The sequence below is a fragment of the Ranitomeya variabilis genome, chromosome 2, assembly GCF_051348905.1.
Source record: "Ranitomeya variabilis isolate aRanVar5 chromosome 2, aRanVar5.hap1, whole genome shotgun sequence".
Taxonomy (NCBI): domain Eukaryota; kingdom Metazoa; phylum Chordata; class Amphibia; order Anura; family Dendrobatidae; genus Ranitomeya; species Ranitomeya variabilis.
Genome location: NC_135233.1, coordinates 94,137,640 through 94,164,978, shown reverse-complemented (window position 1 = coordinate 94,164,978; position 27,339 = coordinate 94,137,640). Strand labels below are relative to the sequence as shown.

Here is a 27,339-nt window from a genome sequence, read left to right as displayed (position 1 = left end):
ATTGATAAAGCCTGTATCTCCCCTACACGTCTGGCGGTAGTGATGGCCACCAAAAAGACCGTTTTTAGGGTCAGGATTTTTAAGTTGGCGGCTGAGAGGGGTTCAAAGGGATCACTGGTCAGACTGTTCAGGACAAGATTCAAGTCCCACGGAGGGGTGTGGACGAGACGTCTTGGACGGATTCTTGTCGCTGAAGCTATAAACCGTTTGATCCATCGGTGACTTGCCAGATCTTGGTCAAAGAAAGATCCGAGGGCCGACACTTGGACCTTCAGGGTACTTGGTGAGAGTCCCATCTCCAAGCCCTTCTGGAGGAATTGAAGGATTTGAGCAATTTCCGGGTTAAATGGATCTGGTTTGTTCGGAAGACACCATGAAGAAAATTTCTTCCATATTTTCCCATAAATGGCATTAGTGATCGGCTTCCTACTTTTTTGTAGGGTTTCGATCACGTCTTGAGAGAGCCCTCTGGCCTTCAGGATCTCGGCTTCAGAAGCCAGGCTGCTAACTTTAGCTTGTGCAGATCTGGATGAAATAGAGGACCCTGCTGAAGCAGGTCGTGTCTCTGGGGAAGTAGGATTGGACCTTCTAAGCACATGTCTGTTAACGCGTTGAACCAGCCTCTTCCTGGCCACAGTGGGGCTATCAGAATCGTTGGGACTTGTTCTATCCGGACTTTCTGCAATGTTCTGGATAGCAGTGGGATTGGCGGGAAGGCATACGCTAGGGTAAATTCCCAAGGATGTGAAAATGCGTCCAGTCCTTGGGTCTCGTTTGAGATGTTCAGGGAGAAAAAGTTGTCTGACTTTTTGTTCTGTCTGCTGGCGAACAGGTCCACCTCGGGGGTTCCCCACCTCTGGACCAAGGATAGGAATACCTCCTGATTTAGGGACCATTCCCCAGGATGAAAGTCCCTCCTGCTGAGGTAATCCGCCTGGGAATTGTCCAGCCCTTTTATATGTACTGCCGAAATAGACAGGAGGTGTTTCTCTGCCCAGGAAAAAATCCTTCCAGCAGTTAGCTTTAGGCTTGAGTATTTCGTGCCCCCTTGGTGTCGGAGGTAGGCGACAGTGGTCATGTTGTCGGACATCACCCGAACATGGTGACCCTGGATGAGGGCCGATGAGGCTTTTAGCGCCTCCTCCACTGCTTTTAACTCTCTCAGATTTGAGGAGCTGCGTCTCATCTCTAGGGACCATAGACCCTGAAAGTGTGATTTCTCGATCACCGCGCCCCAACCTCTCTGACTTGCATCTGTTGTAAGTACTCGGAGAGGGGTCTGATCCCAGCTGACTCCCCGCTGTAAGTTTCGGGGGTTCCGCCACCATGAGAGGGAGGATCTTACATGAGTAGGAAGAGGAATTCTTCTGGATAAAGCCATCTGGTGTCCTCTTGAATACGACAGGATGTGAGATTGGAGAGTCCTTGTATGGGCCTGGGCCCAGGAGACTGCCTGGATGCATGATGTTAGAGAACCCAGGATTGACAGAGTCTCTCAGAGTTGGGAATTTCTGGTCTCTGAATTTGGAGATTTTGTGGACCAGATCTATCCGACGGTCCCTGGGTAAGAAGGACATTCTCTTTTCTGAGTCCAGCAGAATTCCTAGAAATTTCTTCTGGGGAGATGGCCGGAGATCTGATTTCGCCAGATTTGGAATCCACCCGAGAGACGTTAAGATGCTGAGAACCCTCGCCACGTCTTGATTGAGGCGAGAAGCTGATGGAGCAATAAGGAGAAAGTCGTCTAAGTATGGAATGACGCAGATCCCCTGTTGTCGTATAAAGATTATCACTTCCAGCATGATCTTGGTGAAGACCCGTGGAGCTGATGATACTCCGAAGGGAAGGACGTTGAACTGGTAATGGCTGATCCGTTTGTTTTGGGAAATGGCGAACCTGAGGAACCTCCTGTGGTCTGGGTGGATTGGCACATGGTAGTATGCGTCCCTCAGGTCCAATGTGGCCATTACCCAGTTCTGTCCAATCAGCGGGATTGCTGATCTGATAGATTCCATTTTGAATCTTCGATATCTTATCACCTGATTCAGAGGTTTGAGGTTTACGATAATACGGTGTTTCCCTGAGGGTTTCTTCACCAGAAAGAGATGGGAATAATGGCCTTCTCCTTTTTCCCGATGTGGTACGTGGGAAATCACTTTCTCTCGGAGCAGACTTAGAATATCCGACCTCAGAGCCTCCTGAAGTTTTGGAGATTGTGGAGAAGTGATTGTTAGATGGTGAGGAGGAGGACTCTCGAATTCCAATTTTAGGCCATCCTGTATGGTACGCAGGACCCACTGATCCCTGGTGATCTCCTGCCACCTGGGGAGAAAATTCGAGAGTCGACCCCCGACCTGAAAGCAGTCATTGTTTTTCAGAGGGCTGCTGGGGCTGGGGAACCATGATGTTTCTGGTTTTCCCACCTTTAGGGTAGCTCCATCGCCCCGTTTTGCCTTTTCCCCTATAGTTCTGTTGGGGTGGTTGTTCCCGGGGGGGACGAAAAAACCGCTTCCTCGGGTTCCGTTGTTCTGGGAGAACCTTCTTTTTGTCTGAAGCCTTGTCCAGGATGTCGTCCAAGGCTGGTCCAAAGACATGATGGCCCTGGAAAGGGATACCACAAAGTTTGGACTTTGAGGTAACATCTCCCCCCCAAGATTTAAGCCACAGGGCCCTCCTTGCTGAGTTTGTAAGGACAGCGGATCTAGCGGCTACCCGTACTGATTCCGCTGAAGCGTCCGCGAGGAATCCGGATGCTTTTTGGAGCAAGGGGAGAGAATTAAGGATGTCCTCCCTGGATGTACCTTGTATGAGGTGGTTCTCTAAGGTACGAAGCCAGATAACCAATGATCTGGCCACACATGTTGAGGCCACGTTGGATTTTAATAAGTTAGTTGAGGTGTCCCAAGATCTCCTCAGTAAGCTCTCAGTCTTACGATCCATAGGATCTTTAAGTTGGGAGGAGTCTTCGAAGGGTAGGGCCGTTTTCTTAGTGACCCTTGACACCTGAACATCCACCTTGGGCATATCAAATAAAGAACAATCTCCCTCCAGAGGAAAGCGATTTTTGAACTCGGATGGAACGTTCAGTCCCTTTTCTGGCAGGCTCCACTCCTGGAGGATAATGTTCTCTATGTTTTCATGTATGGGGAATCCTTTTACCGATTTAGGTTTCAGACCCCCGAACATATCGTCCTGCACAGAATGGTCCTCTACCTCCTCTTCTACCCCCATGGTGCCCCTCACCATGGAAATTAACTCCTCCAAATCTTCAGATGAGAAGAGGTACTTCCTACTATCCGATCTGGGAGCAGGAGTAGACGTAGAACCCTCTTTCTCCCAGCTGTACTCTGAATCCGAGGTATGTATCTCGCCTGAGTCAGAGTCTGAGGCTACCCGGCCCACTTTCCTTTTCTTGGGAGGGGGAGGCTGCGGAGTCGGAGGGGGAGGCTGCGGAGTCGGGGCTCGAGAGAAGGTCGCCATAGAGGACTGAACCTCCTCCCTAATGAGGGTTCTGATACTATCCATTAAAGAAGGCTGTTCGCTACGCAGCACTTCGTCTGTGCATGGTTGGCAGAGCTTCTTAGTGTATGCTGAGGGGAGCTTGACTGAACAAGTACCACACTTGCGGCTGGGCTTCCTAGTGCCAGTGACCTTGTCTCCCTGAAACGAGAGAGAAAGGTGGACTGAGCCGCTACACTTTTACAGAATGGACAGCAAGGGACATCATCCCACTACTTACAGTAGAGGGGTGCACGCTGGGCTCTGCAGTAGCAGAGTGAGGGGGTTTGTCACCGTCCATAACGCTAGAGGTGCAGTCACCGACCGACGTCTCACTAGGAGGGCTCCCCAGTCAAGAATAAATAGTCTTACCGAGATTCCAGCGAGTTTGGTGCTCCTCCCTCGAAAAATGTCCCTGGGGGGGGGGGGTCTGAGACGCCCGCCTTGGCCGCCGCTGCTGTTCCCCATGTTCAGGACGCCGGCCGGCGCGCGCCAAGCTCCAGTTCAAACAACCGGAAGTCCCGGAGCGTCACTTCCGGTGTGCGCGCGCCAACCCCGCAGCAGCGTGGTGAGAGGAGGAAGCCGGGGAGCTACAGGAGGACCCCGGAGCACTACACCGCTCTGCATTACCACCCGAAGGTGGCGCAGGAAGAGCGGGTGGGGGTCCCAAGTCACGCGGGGACCGCGGAGATGGGAGCAGTCTGGAGGCGGAGGAGGAGACGGAGCTCTCGACCGCGACTGCCCGGCTGACAGGTAACTAGTGCTCTCGTTCGCCGGCCACGGCAGCACTATCGGAAACCTCTTCATGCCCCATAGGGGACAGGAAAAACACTGGTGGTTGCAGGAAGGGGAGGGGTATTTAACCTCTTTCTGTTCCTGTCCCCTATTAGGGCGGGGAGACATCCTCCGATACTGCTGTCGTGGAAGGTGACTAGAGAAAAAACCTACTGGGTAGTGTTAAACGTTATTATTAATTTATATAGCACCATTAATTCCATGGTGCTGTACATGAGAAAAGGGTTACATACAGGGTTATAAATATCGTTTACAGTAAACAAGTTTACAGTGACAGACTGGTACAGAGGGGAGAGGACCCTGTCCTTGCGGACTTACATTCTATGGGGTAAACATAAAGGGGTATTCTTTTGTTATGAAATTGGTACAGGAAGATAGAAAAAGTCAGTTGCAAACCTGCTTATTTTCTTTGTTTCATTCTCCTACAATAAGAGCCTTTCTCTTTTATAGTGTACAGCTTGCTGCCAAGGAGGCCGACTACTAGAGCTTGGACCAGAACCCGCAGTAGCTCCATTTCAGGCTGAGGAGTTAAAGGGGTATTCCTATCTGAAAGATCCTATCTCAACATGCATTAGGTACAATAATATTAGCAAATACCTAGAAATGTAGTCTAGTTCTTATGATTCGCTGTCAAATAACCCCATGTGCAAGGCATTGCAGTAGCTTAGGCATCCATGGTTACTACCACTAACAACTATCTTTCACTATGTAAGTGGTAGTAACCATGGATACCTAAGCTACTGAAATACCTTGCATATGGATTAAGCGACATAGCGAAACGGAAGAACTAGAGTACATACGGTACTCACACTTTGGCATATTTAAAAAAAAAATAAAATAAAATATTCGGCAAGACACAGTCATCTTCTGACTGGCTGGAAGTCAGAAGCGAAATCACAAGCGCTCAATACAAGTCTATGAGAGGGAAGCAGGCAGTCTTTTTCCTGCCGGGCCTTCCTGACCATGTTGACTTGTTTTTACGGCTTTTTTTCCCCCTGTGATTTTAACTTAATTCTTCACACAACAGAAACTGACTGAAGAATGCACATACTTGTTTTAACCACTTCACAGTTTCTATACCCCAGAGCCTTTAAAAGTAGTAACAAGAGACTGAACATGTGCACAGCAATCTCCCTCTCATATTGTAGTGCATTAGGTTTATTTTGCTCTGCACTTTTAATCAGGTGTATTTCGGGCAGAATCCACCTGGAAAAGAAGAATTCATATGTATATACCTTACATGATCTGTCTGTAAAAGCAGTGGCAAGAGCGAGCTCTATCCCTGGCTATTAGTCGTAGCGACCTTTGTCTAACATCCGCACTAATCCGAACCTCCCACTCACGGCTCCAAGACTTCTCCCAAGTTATTAATTTATATAGCACCATTGATTCCATGGTGCTGTACATGAGAAGGGGTTATATACAAATTACAGCTATCACTTACAGTAAACAAACTAACAATGACAGACTGATACACAGGAGACAATACCCTGCCCTTGTGGGCTTACATTCTACAGGGTTGCACCAATCCTCTGGAATGCTCTACCCCAGAGGTCCCCAACGTTTCTGACCTTGAGAGCCACATTCAGCTCTGAGAGAGTCGTGAGCCACATCATGCCTTGAGAGAGGGTCGCGAGCCACATTCAGCTCCCACCCCCTCCCAATAGTGGCAACCTAAGCCCCCATTACAGGCATAATGGTAACCAAAGATTTTCCACAAAAAATCAATCACCCCAAAGCAGTATACAAAGATCCAGGAGTTCCTACAATACCCTTCACTCAGTATTCTCCTATAAAGCACTCTCAAGACACTGTCTCATTCAGCTTCAAACACTTCCTCTGACAGGTGGTGTCATCTTGTCTCCAGCATACCATACTTAAATAATCTCAAAACCCCTAAGACCAGGATATGTGCATTCAGATCTGCTCTTCTGTGCAGGGCTGCTCACAAAATTCACCATTTTCAGAGGTACTCTTCATACCGGTTTGCTAGAACTGGAGCTAATGCCCAAGCTGACAGACAGCCGCGAGCCACATGTGGCTCCCGAGCTACAGGTTGGGGATCCCTGCTCTACCCCAAGAAATTAGGACTAACTACAACTTAACCAGTTTTAGGCGCTCCCTAAAAACACATCTGTTTAGGTCAGCCTATCACGTTCCCTAATCAAAGAGAAATATACACACACACACGGTGGTCCAAAAGTAGGTGGACAGTATGTGTAATAGGGTTATGGAGGGGGAGATTTATCAAACATGGTGTAAAGTGAAACGGACTCAGTTGCCCTTAGCAACCAATCAGATTCCACTTTTCATTCTTCACAGACTTTGGAAAATGAAAGGTGGAATCTGATTGGTTGCCAAGGGCAACTGAGTCAGTTTCACTTTACACCATGTTTGATAAATCTCCCCCTTCATAACCCTATTACACATACTGCCCACCTACTTTTGGAGATATACATATCACACATACACTACTCAAAAAAATAAAGGGGACACATACCACTTCCTAGATATCACTGAATGAAATATTTCAGTTGCAAATCTTTCTTCATTACATAGTGGATGGTGTTGAGAGCGATAAAACCTAAAAATTATCAATGTAAATCAAAATTAATATCCCATGGAGGTCTGGATTTGTAATGATGCTCAAAATCAAAGATGAAAATGAAGTTACAGGCTGATCCAACTTCAGTGGAAATGCCTTGAGACAAGGAAATGATATTCAGTTGTGTGTGTGTTGCCTCCATGTGCCTGTATGACCTCCTTACAAGGCCTGGGCATGCTCCTGATGAGGCGGTGGATGGTCTGAGGGATTTCCTCCCAGACCTGGACTAAAGCATCCGCCAACTTCTGGACAGTCTGTAGTGCAACGTCACACGTTGGTGAATGGTGCGAGACATGATGTCCCAGATGTGTTCAATCGGATTCAGGTCTGGGGAACGGGCGGGCCAGTTCATAGCTTCAATGCCTTCATTTTGCAGGAACTGCCGACACTCCAGCCACATGAGGTCCGGCATTGTCCTGCATTAGGAGGAACCCAGGGCCAAACGCACCAGCATATGGTCTCACAAGGGGTCTGAGGATCTCATCTCGGTACATAAAGGCAGTCAGGCTACTTCTGGCGAGCACATGGAAGGCTGTGCTGCCCTCCAAAGAAATGCCACCCCACTACTGACCCACTGCCAAACCGGTCATGCTGAAGGATGTTGCAGGCAGCAGATCGCTCTCCATGGCGTCTCCAGACTGTCACATCTGTCACATATGCTCAGTGTGAACCTGCTTTCATCTGTGAAGAGCACAGGGCGCCAGTGGTGAATTTGCCAATCCTGGTGTTCTGTGGCAAATGCCAAGCGTCCTGCACGGTGTTGGGCTTTGAGCACAACCCCCATCTCTGGACGTGCGGCACTCAGACCATCTTCATGGAGTCCGTTTCTAACAGTTTGTGCAGACACATGCACATGTGTGGCCTGCTGAAGGTCATTTTGCAGGGCTCCTCCTGTTCCTCCTTGCATAAAGGCTGAGGTAGCGGTCCTGCTGCTGGGTTGTTGCCCTCCTATGGCCCCCTCCATGTTTCCTGGTGTATTGGCCTGTCTCCTGGTAGCGCCTCCAGCCTCTGGACACTACGCTGACAGACAGCAAACCTTCTTGCCACAGCTCATTGATGTGCCATCCTGGATGAGCTGCACTACCTGAGCCACTTGTGAGGGTTGTAGAGTCGGTCTCATGCTACCACGAGTGTGAAAGCACAACCAACATTCAGAAGTGACCAAAACATCAGCCAGAAAGCATTGGTACTGAGATGTGGTCTGTGGTCCCTACCTGCAGAACTACTCCTTTATGGAGTGCGTCTTGATAATTGCCAATAATTTCCATCTGTTGTCTATTCCATTTGCACAACAGCATGTGAAATTGATTGTCAGACAGTGTTGCTTCCTAAATGGACAGTTTGATTTCACAGAAGTTTGATATACTTGGAGGGAGTTATATTCTGTTTAAGTGTCCCCTTTATTTTTTGAGCAGCGTATATTATATCCTCTAATCATAACCCTCCATTAAACTCCATCCCTCCCAAAAGTACCACAAATATTGGCTGGCGACTAGCTCGCACAGCCTTTATCTACCTCCACTAAGTCAAGATGGCTGGACCATCATTATAAATGAGCACCTGTACTTTGTCACCCACACCTCATTGCAGATTGTAAGCTCTTACGAGCAGGGTTGTCACCTTTGCATCAATTATTGTATTATTGTTATCTTTGTTATGACTGTTGCATATGAACTGTTGAATTATATAGCGCTGTGGATTATACAGATTATATAAAACGCTTAAAAGTAAAGGGGTATTCCCATTTCAACATGTACTAGGTGAAATAATAGTAATTGCCTCCATTTCGATACTTTTTTTTTAGTTCTTTTGGTTATCCCATGTGCAGGGTATTGCTGTCATTCAGGTATAAATGTTTACGGCCACCATAATGTTCCTGGCAGCACTTGCGCAGTTATTAATAAGTTTATCATTATCGCTGGCCGGGTTCTCGGTAGCGTGCATAGTGTCTGTGCAGTAGCTCCCTGCCCGGCCACCTCACTCCTGTACATTTATCAATTAATAGCCTAGAAAGGGGACATGGATACACAAAATTAGTATCCATGGCCCCCATCCTAGGCTATCAATACCAGCCCACAGCTGTCTGCATAACCTTTGCTGGTTATTAAATTTTAGGGGGATCCTATGTCATTTTTTGGGGTGAGGGGTCCCCCATTTTAATAGCCAGTAGAGGGTAAGTGTACAGCTGTAAGCTGATATTAATAGCCTGGAAAGCTCCATGGAAATTACCCCCTTCCCAGGCTATAAGCACCATCCCCAAGCAGACAGCTTTCCCTCTGCTGGTTACGAAAATTACACGGGAGCCCACACCATTTTTCCAGAAAAATCTTATTAAATACATGTACAGTAAGCTGCACACTGTACTAATTGTATTTGTTACAGACATCTGTATATCTATTCTATGTGTATACATCTATTCTAACTTATCACCGATTTTACTGTACAAGGAACATGAATTGTCGGCTTTTGTACATATATATTTAAGAATATTTCCTTTGAAAACGATGTGTAAATTGCCACAACTCGCCAATTTTTTCGATCCCGATATCGGAACTTTTTTTTCCCCCCACACATGGGAATGAGCCCTTAGCATGAGGTCAGTGAAACCAAACTTAGAATTCACAAAAAAAAACAAAACAAAAAAAAAAAAAAGATTGAGACCCGGAATGTTTTTATTTAAAGTAATTTCTGTGAGGGCTTTTTTCTCCCCCATGGACAGCTGATGGGTTTACCTGGAGTTACATACAATGCTCTCTTTGATCACTTTTTATAGCACTTCTTTATGGAAAGGAGGGGGACAAGAAAAATCCTGAAATTCAGATTATTTTTCTGTTAAATTCTCCCATGTGGGAAATGCTATAATTTTATATTTTGGTAGACCAAACTTTTACAAGTGTGGCGGGTCATGCTACTTATTTTTTATGAACATAATCGTGATTCTTGTGGCCAATGTCACACGAAAGCCGATTCCAACACCACTGGAATGGCGCCTGCACAGGAGGCAAGTAAAGTTGCTATTTTTTAAAAGGAGAGAACTGATTGAGAAGGTGTTGTCCGAGTAGTGGACAACCCATTTAAAAGTGACTGTCAAAACACAATTTTTCAAATCAACCATGGCGTGATCCATGAACAACTCTCAGGGATGGGGTGATGTTCATAATCTAAGCTCCCTGCCCTAGTATTATACTTACCAGCCTCCATCTTCACCTCTTCCAGGCGCAGTAAAGTTAAGAGCCCTGTTTTGATTCACAGACTTACATCGAGTTGTGACTTCCGGATCACTTTCAGTTTCACAAAAGATGACTAATAAAAGTAATTTCAAATAGCTCACCGTAAACTCTTACACTTATAAATGAAATGACATTTTTATTTCAAATTTATTTAAATTCAAAATTATAGACGTGTAGAATTCATGTTGTAAAGTCCTAGACATACGTTTAATCAACGAGTCCATGTGAAACAATATGACACTAGAATATCATATCTTATATGTATCTCTTCGCTCTCACCTTTTATACAATCTTTTTCACTCCCCTGTCAAATAGTGGCCTTTAGGGCCAGCAGGGTGAGTGGGGGCGCCATTCGCAGGTCTGTACGGTGCCAACCTCTGCTGTCAGGTAGGGTGGTTTAAGCTAATTGCAGGGTCAGACACCCCCCGCCCTGTGGCGTTTTAATCTATTGCATTTACCTTGATGACTGTGTAGAATTCAAGCTGTATAATTTTTGTATTTTAATAAATTGAAATAAAAATGTCATTTTATTTGTAAGTAAGTTTACAGTGAGCGACTTCCGGATCACCCAGTAGATCAACCTGTAGAAGACCAACAAGAGCTTAAAACGCTAAAGGATGAAGACAGTGGCTGGTAAGTAGACTAGATGCAGAGACCTTAGATTAATTACACCACTCCAGCTCTGCAAGTAAGAACAAAAAAACAAATGTTGGAGTGAGGCTTTAACCCCCTCATGACCTTAGACGTACCCAGTATGTCTTGGTCGGCTGGTACTTACCGACCTAAGGCATACTGGTACGTGATGGCCAAAATGAATATCCATGTGCCTGTTGCTTCTGTCAGCAGGGCACATGTAGTTGTCCCGGTAGGGCGTTGCCTACTACAGTATTTTTTACTGAATTGCGTTTGTGTTAGCATGGGAAAAAAGGAATCAGATTCATGCTTCAGTCCTACAGCCGTCGAGCACTAATCCGCAACATATCACTGATAGTTAACCAGCTGATTATGCATGTCAAAAAAAAAAAAAAAAAAAATTTAGATTAGTTGGTAAGATTTTTTTCTCTCCTAAATGTTTACACAGTACTCACCCGAATATGATTTGGTACACATACAAACACCGCGTAAGTGGAAAAATGTCATCCGACTTGTCCCCAACAGTATTCAGAGGAGGTATACGCCTTCCTTGCTTCAGACACTGATAGTAAGAGGATTCCACCTTTCTTTGTTTTACAGACTCCTCCTCTTCCTCAAGTGATGCCAAACGCCACATAGACGCACCAGGACAGAAAATGAACCAGCAGCCACCATTATTGACCCTCAGACCTGAATATTATCTGCCACTGATTCCAGATATTGTGGTGAAATCAAGAATCCAATTTGACATCACCGGCCTTACAGAAATAGGCATTTTTGAGCTATGAGTGAGTACTCATGAAAAATTGCACAACAGATTCTGTGGTCCATTTTCACATGTTGCCCTGCTGAAAATAAATTGGGGGCTAAAAGATCATCTTTGTGGGAAAAAAAAAAGTCAATTGTTTTATTTTCACGACTCAACGTTATAAACTTATGTGAAGTTCCTTAAGGGGTCTAGTCAAAATAGGGTCACTTGTGGGCAGTTTCCACTATTAAGGGACATCAGGGACTCCCCAAACGTGACATGGCCTCTGCTCTTAATGCCAGCCAATTTTGCGTTCAAAAAGGCAAAATGGCGCCCTTTCCCTTCTGAGCCCTGCCGTGCGCCCAAACAGTGGTTTTCCCCCATATACAGGGTATCGGTGTACTCGGTAAAAATTGCACAACAAATGTGCATTTTTTCCTTCCACATTGCGTTAACTCCTGTAAAGCACTTGAAAGGTTAATAAACTTCTTGAATTTTGTTGTGAGCAATTTGAGTTTTTAGGTTGGGTATTTTCTGCCACATAGGCCCCTCAAAGTCACTTCAAATGTGAGGTGGTCTCAAAAAAAAAAAAAAAAAAATGGAAAAAAAAAATGGAAGTGAAAGTGACCAATGTAAACAAGTGGCACCTTGATACTCTCTGGAAAACAAGACAAAGTTCTAAAAACTGCCAATTAGTTGTCTCAAACATGCTTTCAGCATGGAGACAAGAAAGCATGCCATCAATGCAATTGACAAATCATGTCAGCATATAAAAGTTAGCCATACACAAAATCCCTCAGGACCACTCTGGAATCCTATATAACCAAGCCTTATTTCACTTCAGTTTTGCAGTCAGGCACCAATACACCGTGGCTGTGGATCTGTATCCATTATGGTGGAGTCTGAATAAAATGGACTGACTTCAATATATAATAAAATGGACACAGTAGTTCAATGCAGTATGTGCATTAATTTTTTTCATAAGAATTTGGGAAAGTTACGAAATTTACTATAAATGTCTGTTCTATTCCTGATTTAAGCAGGGCTGTGGAGTCGGTAAGCCACAGTTGCGACTCCGACTCCTGGATTTTATCAGGCTCCGACTCCTTCATAAATGGCCAATTCGTAACAATAAATTTACTGTTGTAAAATATTAACATTGTGCTTATTCAGTTTCTCACCATCATATATGTAATCAGACCACTTAGAGCAAAAACTATATTTATTAGAATACAATTAGAATATAGCAAATAACTTTTATACTTTTCTAAACTCTTGTAAGTAAATATGCAATAAACACTTATGCAGTTAAGAAGAAGAAATCTATAAATTTGTCCTCAGAAAAAGTATTGCCCTCTGTCAGATCCTCCTTCATGGATGCCCTCAAATCTGATCTAATTATTTTGAGAGCAGAGAACAACCTCTCTACATTAACTTGGGTTGGTGGCAAAGCAGTAACCACTCGGGCAACATCTCTGACAATGTCAGGATACAGAGGAATCGCTTGTTGCACTGTTATTTTTGATGAACGGTCAAATTTCTCAATTTCTTTTAGTGCACATGAAAAATTCTGCTGAAATGTACTGGCTGTGTTCTTTGATGGGGAAGACACTTCTATGCGGGAACGCTTTGCACGGTCCTTGTGATCCAAATATTTTTCGAAATTAAATTCTTCATCAGTTGATGAGGGTGAAGATGTGGCAGGACGACCAAATTCTTCTTGTTCCTCCTGACTGTTCAGCAACCCTTTCATCCTTTCTGCTATTTCAGCTCTATCCTCACCTACTGTATTCTCACCCATCCCTTGTAGATTGTGAGCCCTCGCGGGCAGGGTCCTCACTCCTCCTGTACCAGTTATGACATGTATTGTTCAAGATTATTGTACTTGTTTTTATTATGTATACCCCTCCTCACTTGTAAAGCGCCATGGAATAAATGGCGCTATAACAATAAATAATAATAATAATAATAATAATATTTCAAACAGAGCTTTTTTTTCCTTTAGTTAGCTGTTGATCTAGAAGAATCCGATGCATTGGGTCTACATAAACAGCTGCCAAAAGAATGTTATTTTGTAATAGTAGCTCCTCTCTCCGTTTCATTGATGTAGCAATGCCACTTGCAATTAACCCTCCTCTTTGGGACAGGCGAAACATTAGGTTCTTCCACTCCTTTAAGAAAATACCTGGAGTTGAGTCCTCTGCTTGTAATTTTTTTAGTCACTGTAAATGGGTGCTCTAGCAATTTTTCCAGCTCAGTCGCCTGATTCCACTTTCATTTAGCGTCAGTTGAGGGTTAGCCATGTCTACAAGAAAGGTTTTCAGTTCAACCAAGCGCTGAATCATTAAGTAAGTACTGCCCCATCGTGTCGCTTGATCAATAATTGCCCCTTTTCCAGCACGTCTCTTCAAAATTGAGTCAACTTTAGGGGTTCTGGCAACAGTAGCCAATTTTCTCACCTTGCCAATCAGTGCAGCAGCATGTCCTTCTTGCAGACTGTCTCTTATAGCCAGCTGTAGCGTATGCACAACACAGCGCATGTGATGAAAAAACGTATTGACAGTTTCAACAAGATCTAAACTATCATGTTGCTGTTCATCTGAAGCAACTTCAGTTTGCTCCTCAGTTACAATACTGTGTTCCTCTATTTCAAACATTTCTGTGTCTGTGGACCCAGAATGTTCTTCTAGTTGCTGGTCACCATCATTACTCTCATTCATTAGCTTAATAGTACTTATCATATTTGAAGCATTGTCAGTTACGACAGAAAGAACTTGCTCTTTTTTAAGTTCATAGTCTTGCAGAACCTTTTCCACCAAGACCTGGAGAAACTCACTGGTGTGATGAGCTTTGGTCTTTTACTGCCAATGTCTTGGTAACTATTTCATTTTTGTCACAAACAAATCGGACATTGATGGCAAAATAGTTCACTCTGACGCGTGCAGGCATCCATTTTAAGAAACAAAGCGACCCTTGAGAGTTCTTTTAAGATCTTCCTTTTGTTTAAAAGCTTCTTCGATTACTAATTTTCTAATTCTCTCTCTCTCCAGAGAAGCACCAAGCTTGCGGGCCATTTCCCCATTCAGACACACAAAAGCTGGTCGTGAAAATAATGAAATAGGCACACTATCCTTTACAACAAGCTCTATGATCTGTTTTTTAAATGTATCTACTGTCATTGTCACAGTAACTTTGTCACTGACAAAATATCTTGCAACTGATGGCTGCAAAGTTCTCTGCTCCTTTGTTTGGCTGGAAGAGCTGGGCACTGGTTCATTGGTTTGGATGCAGTCTCTCTCACCCACTGCTTTCAGTACTTCTGGATGAAAGCGCTGTAAATGTCTCTTTAGATTAGAAGCTCTGGTAGGAGCATTTTTATCTTTGCCCGAATATGCACTGATCTTGGCTTCACAACATTTTTTTTCGTCTGGATCATTTGTCATACACTGACAGACATAATGTTTTCTATCTTGAGTGATGGTGAAATGTTCAACTACAGCTGATTTAGTGTGACGCTGCTTTGACATGCTCAGGTTTTTAATTCTGCATTCACAATCCAAATGACAATTGTTTTTCCTAAAAACAATTGTACAAAATTATTGCCAGGTCGTACAACTGATATAGTGGTCAGTAATACTGTTATTCCTCATGCACTCACAGTTAACTGATGCAAAGTTTGTTGAAAGGATAATACTTCTTAAGGTACCTTCACACGAAACGACGCTGCAGCGATCGCGACAACGATGCCGATCGCTGCAGCGTCGCTGTTTGATCGCTGGAGAGCTGTCACACAGACAGCTCTCCAGCGACCAACGATGCCGAGGTCCCCGGGTAACCAGGGTAAACATCAGGTTGCTAAGCGCAGGGCCGCGCTTAGTAACCCGATGTTTACCCTGGTTACCAGCGTAAAATGTAAAAAAAACAAACAGAACATACTTACCTGCGTCCGCTTCCTGCACTGTGTGAGCGCCGGCAGTAGCAGGGCACAGCGGTGACGTCACCGCTGTGCTGTGCTTTCACTTTCACTTTGCGGCGCTCAGTCAGTGTGGGAAGCGGACGCCGGGGGACGCATGTAAGTATGTACTGTTTGGTTTTTTTTACATTTTACGCTGGTAACCAGGGTAAACATCGGGTTACTAAGCGCGGCCCTGCGCTTAGTAACCCGATGTTTACCCTGGTTACCAGCGTAAAATATCGCTGGTATCGTTGCTTTTGCTGTCAAACACAACGATACACGGCGATCGGACGACCAAATAAAGTTCTGAACTTTATTCAGCGACCAGCGACATCACAGCAGGATCCTGATCGCTGCTGCGTGTCAAGCTAAACGATATCGCTAGCCAGGACGCTGCAACGTCACGGATCGCTAGCGATATCGTTACAAAGTCGTTTCGTGTGAAGGTACCTTTACAGTCTTCCTCTTCTGAGTAGCAGCTGTGAGATGCTTGGAAGACGCACACCTAGTAAACATCTAGTCTAGAGGAGGAGCTTTACTACTAAGAATTTGCAACACATTTTCACTTTCAGTTTCATACATTGTAAGTAGGGGGGTTGGGGCAGCATGAGGTTAACCAAGTACAAGATTAGATAAGGGCAGTGGAGAACAGTGACACACAAGTAGTAAGAAATGTCTATCTCCAGTAGAACTGCTTATCACTGTTGTTCATAGTTTGATAGAACATATATATTTGAGTAACATTTATAAAATTCATATGAAAGTTCAATTATGAAATATTAATATATTTTTTTTTTTAAAGCTGGAGTCGGTACATTTCTACGGACTCCAACCAAAACGAACTCCGACTCCACCTCCACAGCCCTGGATTTAAGGATCTGAGCTTTTAGTGGAGATGAACCTGTGCTGCACTTTATGTACATGCTCAGTAGAGAGGCGTCAGGAGTCGAAGGTTTGGCTTACTGACTCCACAGCTCTGCTATGTGCCATTATCTGCAGGGACTAATGATGCTCTAATTGCACTTTTTTTTTTTTTTACTAATCTTTAGGTGCAAGTTTAATCAGTTTCTTCATACAGTCAGAAAAGGTTTCAGAAACCAAACCATAAACAGAAGTCAAAGAAGAAAAAAGCATTAAGAAAGCTCTAAATCAAACAGATGTTAATTGAAGTAACAAATGGGAGTCAGTTAACAATACAAATCATACTGGTCAAATGCTAAATTCTTTTACATCAAAACATCCCTGTGACATGTCAATGAAAGACTTAAGTTTATTTCCAGTTTTAGAGGGTCATAAAGGCTACAAGTATGCCAATACTTGAAACTGATGCACAACAATCCTACAAGTTCAGAGAACACTTATGATTTAAGATAAACTAAAAATACATTAGGACAGAAAGATACACACATTAGTGTGTGTCCTATTGTACAACTCAAAGTAATTTTCAAAATATTTACTATGAAGCCTCGCGTTAAGCCAAACCTTCTAAACGTCATTACTACTTCGAAGATGATAATTAACAAGCCAATAGTTTCAAAACGTCTTCTGAAAGGGTTGGTGTAAAGTTAACAGCAGCATGTGACAGCTTGTCAGCAAGTGCAAATCATTAACACGTGGTTAAATACAGAGCCCAAGATTTCAGCTTTTAAATAAAATGCGGCTGGTAATATCAGGGAGAAACGAAAAACTAAACAATGCTGTTCCTTGGGCAGTTAATAGAAATTATAAAAAAAAAAAAAAAAACGTCCTTAAGGCCATGTGCACACGTTAAGTATTTTTCACGTTTTTTCGCTATAAAAACGTGATAAAAACGCGAAAAAAACGCTTACATATGCCTCCTATTATTTTAAGTGTATTCCGCATTTTTTGTGCAAATGTAGCCTTTTTTTCCGCGAAAAAATCGCATCGCGGAAAAAAAAAGCAACATGTTCATTAAAATGCGGAATTGCAGGGGATTCCGCACACCTAGGAGTCCATTGATCTGCTTACTTCCCGCACGGGGCTGTGCCCACGATGCGGGAAGTAAGCAGATTATGTGCGGTTGGTACCCAGGGTGGAGGAGAGGAGACTCTCCTCCACGCACTGGGCACCATATAAGTGGTCAAAAAATAAGAATTAAAATAAAAAATAGTCCTATACTCACCCTCGATGTCTTCCCGCCTCCACTGCACGCTGTCGCTTCGGTTCCTGTAGCTGGTGTGGGGTGAAAGACCTGCCGATGACGTCACTGTCCTGTGATTGGTCGTGAGCGGTCATGTGACCGCTCACGTGACCGTGACGTCACGGAAGGTCCTGTGCGCACACACCAGCTAAAGGAAGAGGAACGGACGCCACTGAGGAGATGTCTGGGTGAGTATAAGCATTTTTTTATTTTTTTTTATTATTTTTAAACATTCTATCTTTTACTATAGATGCTGCATAAGCTGCATCTATAGTAAAAAGTTGGTCACACTTGTCAAACGCTATGTTTGACAAGTGTGACCAACCTGTCAGTCAGTTTTCCAAGCGATGCTACAGATCGCTTGGAAAACTTTAGCATTCTGCAAGCTAATTACGCTTGCAGAATGCTAAAAAAACCGCGAAAAAAACGGAAAAAAAGCAAAAAAAAAAAAAATGCGGATTTCTTGCAGAAAATTTCCGGTTTTCTTCAGGAAATTTCTGCAAGAAATCCGCAACGTGTGCACATACCCTTAGAGGACATCTCCAGGATAATAAAGTTAACGGGGCAATCAATCTTCCACTCGTGTTAATGGAGGCTTTGAGTATTGCTTTAGCTCTTTGATCTAATTTCACCAAGTGAACTAACTAGATGGCAACCAGTGCATGTAAATGTGACTTGTAACACCCATTACTGCCACCCATCAGCCATTACCAGCTCCAGAAGTTGAATAAAGCCAGCAACAGCAGACTAAACAGTGGCAAATGGTTGGCCATAATCAAGATATTACATCATGCACGTCTAGTTTCACTCAAAAAGTAGCTGAAAAATTGTCAAATTTACATACCGGTACATTCTAGCTGAGCACATGGCAGATATCTGCATGGAGACTGTACAGTCAGATGCTGACCACAGATGTTTTCCCTACTAGCAAAACCTTGAGGAGAGAATACCTCTTCATAAGGCATCAAAACTTTGATATAAAGTCTGAAGCAAAAGGAGGAACGGATAACAATAGGCTGGAGAGACAAAGCACAAATGGGGTATTATCCAGTGTTAGGGTACCGTCTCACAGTGGCACTTTGGTCGCTACGATGGCACGATCCGTGACGTTCCAGCGATATACTTACAATCTCGCTGTGTCTGACACGCTACTACGATCAGGGACCCCGCTGAGAATCGCACGTCGTAGCAGATCGTTTGAAACTTTCTTTCGTCGTCAGATCACCCACTGTCATCGCTGGATCGTCGTGTGTGACGCCAATCCAGCGATGTGTTCACTTGTAACCAGGGTAAATATCAGGTTACTAAGCGCAGGGCCGCGCTTAGTAACCCGATATTTACCCTGGTTACCATTGTAAAAGTTTTAAAAAAAAACACTACATACTCACCTTCTGATGTCTGTCACGTCCCCCGGCGTCCACAGGGTTACGCGCTGCTGCCGAGAACTTCCTGCACTGTGTCAGCGCCGGCCGTAAAGCAGAGCACAGCGGTGATGTCACCGCTGTGCTCTGCTTTATTGCCGGCGCTGACACATTCAGTGCAGGAAGCTCTCGGCAGCAGCGCGTAACCCTGTGGACGCCGGGGGACGTGACAGACATCAGAAGGTGAGTATGTAGTGTTTTTTTTTTTTAACTTTTACAATGGTAACCAGGGTAAATATCGGGTTACTAAGGAAGGCCCTGCACTTAGTAACCCAATGTTTACCCTGGTTACCCGGGTGCTGCAGGGGGACTTCGGCATCGTTGAAGACAGTTTCAACGATGCCGAAGTCGTTCCCCTGATCGTTGGTCGCTGGAGAGAGCCGTCTGTGTGACAGCTCCCCAGCGACCACACAACGACTTACCAACGATCACGGCCAGGTCGTATCGCTGGTCATGATCGTTGGTAAGTCTTTTAGTGTAACGGTACCCTTAGAGAGGGAAAACAGAACACTATGCTCACCGTGTGGTGTTGTGACAGTCACAACTCCTATTTTAGCTTGCAAGAGCAGTAGGCTGCGGCGGATCCATCAAGGCAGATAAAATGTAGACAAAAGGAAAGATGGATCTCTAATCACACTGCCAAACTCCCACCAGATGAAGGAACAGTGAAGGGTATTTGGGAGCGTTTTTTTGTCAACGCATTTGAGGCATACAACACTTCATCACAACAAACCACTTTGTCCTGATGAAGTGTTGTATGCTTCACAACACGTTGACAAATAAAGAAACCTTCCAAATTTCCATCACTGTTCCTTCATTGTCTGGTGGGGGTTTGGCAGCACGATTTTAGATCCATCTTTCCTTTGGTCTGCAAAAGGAGGAACAGCAGAGTCTTTTTGGACTTCTGTGACAGTCCTATTACATCCACATACAAAATATGGGCCAACTACAGCCATGTGTATGAACATCCAGCACCACTGAGTCTAAAGCAGGTCAACACTACTGCTCCATCTCTCATCCATTCTTTATCCTTCAGCCGATTCAGATGAGCTGTGTATAAACACCGAATATCAGTGCAGAGCATTTCAATTGAATAATAGAATGCAACTATAAATCCCTAGGTGAGAAAATGCACCAAGTGACAGAAGTCGCAAATTGCAGTTCATATAATTTATCTATGGGGTATTATGAATTGGAAAAGCTCCAGGAGCCCGTACTGAAAGTTTCCATAAGCATCCATTATATGTGGGGTGTGAGTGAGTATATATATATATATATATATATATATATATATATATATATATATATATATATATATATTTTATTATTATTTATTGTTATAGCGCCATTTATTCCATGGCGCTTTACAAGTGAGGAGGGGTATACATAATAAAAACAAGTACAATAATCTTGAACAATACAAGTCATAACTAGTACAGTAGGAGAGAGGACCCTGCCCGTGAAGGCTCACAATCTACATACATATATATATATATATATATATATATATATATATATATATACACACACATATTTTAATTTAAGAAATTTTGGAATAAAAATAAGTTCCACAATTGGTTGTTAAAAAAAAAGAAAAAAAGAAAGGGATCCTGTGCTGAGATAATCTTATAAATGTGCCCCTGCTGTGTAATGTCTGTGTCTGATCAAGCAGGAACATTGTCTGATCATACCATATCTCCTGAGCAGGGGAGGACGAAAAAAAAAAAAAGGACTATACAGGCATTACAGCAGGGGCTAAGGCTTGTACATTGTACATACTCCATTGCTTTCTCCTCTGCCCAGGAGATGCCATTACACAGGACACAGCAGGGGCACATTTATAAGATTAGCTCAGTACAGGAACATTATTTTTGTAACACATCCAATTGAGAAACTTATTTTTATTCAAAGATCTATTAATTAAAATGTACTTTGTTGGTGGGAAAAAAAAACTTTAAGTTGCATGCGCACTTTAATGAATTTTGAGAATCTTTCAGCTATTGTGTGCCAGTATAAGTAGTGTGTTCCCCTTGTAATTTAATACACTTTTGTGGTGTAAATTATGAGTTTGTAGGTTGTGGTCAGCCACGACTTTTTTGCCACTATAGGGCTAAGAAGTTATCGCCAGGTAGTGGCCAACTACCTGCCTGGTCAAACCTCCAACGATCACAGAAGCTTCCGACGGAGACTCTCCCACTTCCGACGGAGACTCTCCCACTTCCGACGGAGACTCTCCCACTTCCTGTGAAGTCACAGTGCAGTTACTTCTCTTCAGCTTTTCCCTGTTAACCAGGCATCCCTTCTTTGAAGAGTAGGAACCGCTCTAACCATCACTGGAAACAAGAAAACTGCGGCCAGGAACGGCCTGTGACCATTATCGCCCAGGAGAGGTCATTGTAGGGCAGAAGAGGCAGATAGCTAACAACTACCTGCTATTATGTGCATAGCCTCATAGGGAAAACAAATCCTGGATAACGCCTTAAAGCCTCATACGCTTTTGAAAAAGTGGGTTTAGCTGGCTTAAATACTGCAAGTTGCAACATTTTTACAACTTTTTTTGCCAAAATGCCATCTGAGGAACTGTGGATCAAGAGAATAAACCCTAAACCAAAACAGTCTCACTTTTGGGTAAAACTATTCACATGATCATCATCAGTTATAATAAAGCCAAATACACACTTTCAGTTTTGATAATAAGTTTCTATGCAAACAAACATGAATGAAATATCAAGAATCTGTGTAAGGAAATAACTTTACTACCTATGTCACAAGTAATTACTTTTACACGGCACAAGACATCAGCGGCTTGTACACATCCACACCTTGTGTACGCACTCATACCTTAAGGCCCCGTCTCACTAAGCGATTTACCAACGATCACGACCAGCGATACGACCTGGCCGTGATCGTTGGTAAGTCGCTGTGTGGTCGCTGGGGAGCTGTCACAGAGACAGCTCTCTCCAGCGACCAACGATCAGGGGAACGACTTCGGCATCGTTGAAACTGTCTTCAACGATGCCGAAGTCCCCCTGCAGCACCCGGGTAACCAGGGTAAACATCGGGTTACTAAGTGCAGGGCCGCGCTTAGTAACCCGATGTTTACCCTGGTTACCAAAAAAAACAAACAGTACATACTCGCCTTTCGGTGTCCAGGTCCCTTGCCGTCTGCTTCCTGCTCTGACTGAGCCGCCGTACTGTGAGAGCAGAGCGCAGCGGTGACGTCACTGCTGTGCTCTCATCTCTCACTGTACGGCCGGCAGTCAGTGAGAGCAGGAAGCAGACGGCAAGGGACCTGGACACCGAAAGGCGAGTATGTACTGTTTGTTTTTTTTGGTAACCAGGGTAAACATCGGGTTACTAAGCGCGGCCCTGCACTTAGTAACCCGATGTTTACCCTGGTTACCAGTGAAGACATCGCTGGATCGGTGTCACACACACCGATTCAGCGATGCCAGCGGGGCCTCAACGACCAAAAAAAGGTCCAGGCCATTCCGACACGACCAGCGATCTCACAGCAGGGGCCTGATCGCTGGTACGTGTCACACATAGCGAGATCGCTATGGAGGTCGCTGTTGCGTCACAAAACTAGTGACTCAGCAGCGATCTCGCTAGCGATCTCGCTATGTGAGACGGGGCCTTTACATTAGAGAAAGATATCTAATAGACAACATATTGCTGCTGTATTACATGTTTGCTACAAATGCACAAGTGCCAAGATGTCCACAAGACCTTAGAATCCCTTGGGTATGTGCACACGCTTGCGGATTTTGCTGCGGAAACGCAGCGGATTGGCCGCTGCAGATTCGCAGCAGTTTTCCCTGAGTTTACAGTACCATGTAAACTTATGGAAAACAAAATCCGCAGTGCACATGCTGTGAAAAAAAAAAAACGCACAGAAACATAGCGTTGTTTATTCTGCAGCATGTCAATTCTATGTGCGGATTCAGCAGCGGTTTACACCTGCTCCATAACAGGAATCCGCAGGTGTAAAACCGCAGGTGAAAATCTGCACAACAGCAAAAAAAAAAATAAAAAAAAAATAAAAGTTATAAATCCGCGGTAATTCCGCCGTGCGGATTTACCACAATCAGTCCAGAAAAATCCGCAAGACTTTCCGCACCGTGTGCACGTAGCCTGAGATCTACATGGTAGGAAGTATTCAGGAAGGCGAACTTTAGATTATCACTCTTGCCCCATTTACAAAACTACTCAACATATTCAGTCATGTACATAACGTTTGGTCTGTCACTTCTAATCAATATTTAGACCAAATCTGCGTAAACAAATCATTTTATGAAGATGTTCTGCAAGTTTATATTGTACGTTTTGCTTCAAAATGATCAAGGCCTATTTTTACGTCTGGTTTTGTCGTTCACGTGCTTTAACAAAAAAACAAATGCAAGGGTGTCAGAACTCAGCACTAAAGAATGGGCTGGTGGCTAACAAAACACTTGGATGCCATCTTTGTTGCCACCATGTGTGGCCTGTTTAAACCAGGGATGTGATAAAAAGGCCTAAGGCCGGGAAACCGAGGCCAAAGATCAATCTGTTCCGCTGCTGCACCGCAGTAATGGAGAGAAAGAAAAGCAGCAAGTTTGAGTAACTTGCTACCTAAATACAACCACATTTTACTTACATGGGCCTATCCCGTGACCATAGGTCAGTCTATGCTGTGGATTGTTACAGTGCAATTTATACTTTGCAATAGAAAAGTTTAAGGCTACGTTCACATTTGCGTTGTGCGCCGCATACGTCTTTTTTTGGTTGATTTTGGACGCAGCAAAAATGCAACTTGCTGCGTCCTCTACGTCCGGATGCGGGCGCCGCAGTGACGCATGCGTCGCAAAATGCAAGTGCAACGCATGTCCATGTGCCCCCATGTTAAATATAGGGGCGCATGACGCATGCGGCGATGACCGCAAATGTGAACGTAGACTAAGTCTATGTGGACATACCTAGCCATGAATACAATAACCCCACTGCAGTTCTTGCTCACTCACCCTCCACTGACTCAGCCACTACTCCCAGTCTTTGTTGGCATGCTGCAGCCAATCACTGGGATTAGGAAATGCCGATGTAGTTGGCACAAGACTAGTGATTGGCTGCAGTGGTCACACGTATTCTTGTCCTGATAAAGATGGGGCGAGTTTAGCTGATTTTATTATTGTGTTGAACCTGAAATAAGCTGGTGGGGGTTACAGGAACTACATGCCCTATACAGTTTGCTGCAGTGTAACCAATCCCATCTCCGCACCTCACCTGATGGGCACCGATTACCAGACTACATACAGAGGGGGATCAGGCCTGGGGGGCTGCAGTCACTGGCAGCAATACATGATGAATCCGGTCAGGACAAAGTTGTATACATGACTGGTGTGAGGCCATAACGTGCGGCCGGACAGGGCCCCGGGCGGTGCGGGCAGGCTGCGGCGGGCGGTGCGGGCAGCTCTCCTCGCTGCTGCCGCGCGGCCTCTCCCTGCCCCTCCCTCTGGCAGCACGTGATGCGCACGGAGCTCTCCACACACTGAGCAGCAACATTTCTGGAAATTTCCACTCCGCCAACAAGTCGTCAGAGCCCGGGAGAAGAGCGGAGACGGCGGCACCCGCCCCTCCCTCACTACAGCCGAGGCAACAGCTTCAGGAAAGTGCCCTGGAAGCCTGCGGCCTAGTGGTCAGCGCTCGCTGCTCTCCTCCGTGCGGGCCGGCTGCGGCAGTCACACTATGACCCGACACCCTCCACAGCAGTAATTGTGGCGGGCTACAAGTAGTCGGGGAAGGCGCACGTGGGCGCCGCTCGTGTACGCGGCACACACCCCTCGGCCCCACCGTCACGTCCACACGCGGCCACTTACCGAGAGCGGAGCTGCCTCTTCCTCAGACGTGGGGCGGGTATGGTCCAGCGCACATAGACCTAGCGCGGAGCGGTGTCCCGGGGCCGGCGGTGTCCCGGGGCCGGCGGTGAGGTGCTGTGTGGCGGGAGAGAGGCGGCTGCTCTCCGCCCTTGGGCTCCAATGAATGAGGAGGGGGGGTGTGTAGGCCCGCAGCCGCGCGCACTAAAGAATGGCTGCTACAATCCCTCCGGGGGCCCTAACACATTGTACCAGACGCTTCCCGGGAGGCTGACTGTGAGGCGGGAGCTGCTTTTCAAGTTTCTCGCCGTGACTGAGGGAGTACGCGGGCGGGCAAGCCGAAAGACGCGCTTCTTCTGCTCTACTGCCACACACTCGCAACCGGCTGAAACCGGTTCAGACTGGGACATTCCATCTCCGTTTAGTTCTCAAGCCCATGGCGCCGCCGAGCGTTTGGAAACCTGTGTAACTCCGCCTCTCTCGTAAACAGATTGGCTGGCAGCCTAACGAGGGGCGAGCTGATTGGCTATCGCGACAGTCCATCACCTCACACATAGTAACGCCCTTTTTCCTTTCTATTTTTTTTACTTTAGCTCATTGCCGCGAAGCGGCTATGGAAGAGGTTGCGATGACGTAGGGGGGGATTCGCGCTGTGATTGGCTGCACTGTGATGCCAGTCACGGGGCAGGGTTTGGTTACCGTAGTAACAGCCCCTTTTTTTACCCGCCAGTGTTTGCTGTGTACGAGTGTGTGGTACCCAGTACATAGAGTGCTGGCTCACTGGTGGCGGGAGCAGCGCTAACCTGGCGCTAACTAGTCCGGGACTAGCAGTGACTGGTTAGCTACAGGGCACGGACGTCAGGGGGCAAGGTTTGGTTGCCTTGGAAACGGCACCTTCTCCCCTGCAGCTGTGTGAGGCTGGCGCCCATTGCCATACTGCACATGTGCCGCAGGGGTGTCCTCTGTCCTCAGCGCAAAGCATGAGGCGGCAGAATAATCGGACCTATGTTAACCCCTTCACAACCCGGCCATTTTTTCGTTTTTGTTTTTTTTTTACCTTCACGTCAACGAGCCAGAACTTTTTTTTTTTCTAGGTCAACATAGAGCCTGTGAGGACTGGTGGTTTTGGCTTACAAATACTGGGTTTTGGCTTACAAATACTGAGGTAAAAAACTGACCGAATACTGACCGTGTGGCCTAATAGTTTGTCCCAATAGACAGTGTAGAGATGGTTGTGATGTTTTGGTCATGACATTTACCAAACGTACACAATCAGCTAGGAGCACAGGGTGTCCGTGGAGGAGAGGCACGCCACCGCCATCGCTTACCTCATAGGCCCCTGTGTAGCTGCTCCAATGGCATGTTCACCCCTGGTGACAAAAGTCCAACTTCAGCACTCGGACAGCTGTTCAGACAAGATATGGGACCGCTTCTTGTGGTTGGCGGAAATCTCCGATCAGATACGTTTATTACCTGTCCTGTGGAGAGGTGATAGGTTTTGATTACAGCAAAACCCCTTTAAATCCACATGCCACCTTGTAACTTGTTAGCTCCACTGGGATATACCAGTCCTTGTGATGTTCAATGGCTGCCCAGGCAACAAAAGCAAAGTGGCACAGTGCTTTGGTAGTGTTGGGCAGGGGTTGCAGTGCCAGTTGGACATCAGTGATACACTTTTTGAGATATGCCACCACATGTCTTTGATGTAACAACTCCAATCAATCAGGAATAGGACAGGATGTATAAAAAGGAATGGGTAGGGGGATACATCTTGGAACTTTGTTTCGCCCTATTAAGAGAATGGTAAAAATGTTGCAATAGTTGAGCTACTGAATGTGTGGGTAGGTTTTTGGTCACATTGGTATAATTTTACTCCAAGAGAGAGCCATTCAGAAAGTGATAGTGGCTTTCAGAGGGGAACAGAATCATTTCGCCTATCAACTCACTCAGCTATAATAATCTTATTTTTATATAGCACTAACATATTCCACAGCGCTTTACAGTTTGCACACATGATCATCACTGTCCCCATTGGGGCTCACAATCTAAATTCCCTATCAGTATGTCTTTGGAATGTGGGAAGAAACCAGAGTACCCAGAGGAAGCCCACACAAACACGGGAGAACATACAAACTCCTTGCAGATGTTGTCCTTGGTGGGATTTCAACCCAGGACCTCAGCGCTGCAAAGCAACCGTGCTAACCACTGAGCCACCGTGCTGCAATACCTGGGAACGACCACTATACAGAATACATAGATGTGCTGGTCCAGCTCTGTATACTCCTGATAAGTGGGGGGTGCCATGTGTCAGACACCCCACTGATCAGATATTGATGACATCTTGGTTATTGGGCATCAATATCACAGTCTTGGAAAACCCCTTTAAAAGGCAGGATGGTTAAGAATTAAAAATAACTGTTTTGCAAGACAGGTCCTCATCTTGT

General features: G+C 45.2%; 1 protein-coding gene across 2 annotated transcripts in view; it reads right to left on the bottom strand.

Moving 5' to 3' along the window:
- XPO1 (exportin 1) overlaps positions 1-25,368 on the bottom strand; it is a 139,620-nt gene extending 114,252 nt beyond the window's left edge. The window contains exon 1 of one of the 2 annotated variants that reach the window (XM_077282721.1): positions 24,899-25,368. The gene's annotated coding sequence lies outside the window, so the exon portion shown is untranslated. Of the gene's footprint in view, positions 1-24,305; positions 24,537-24,898 lie in introns of those variants that run through there. The other variant, XM_077282719.1, reaches the window with a different exon arrangement.
- Positions 25,369-27,339: the final 1,971 nt, after the last annotated feature.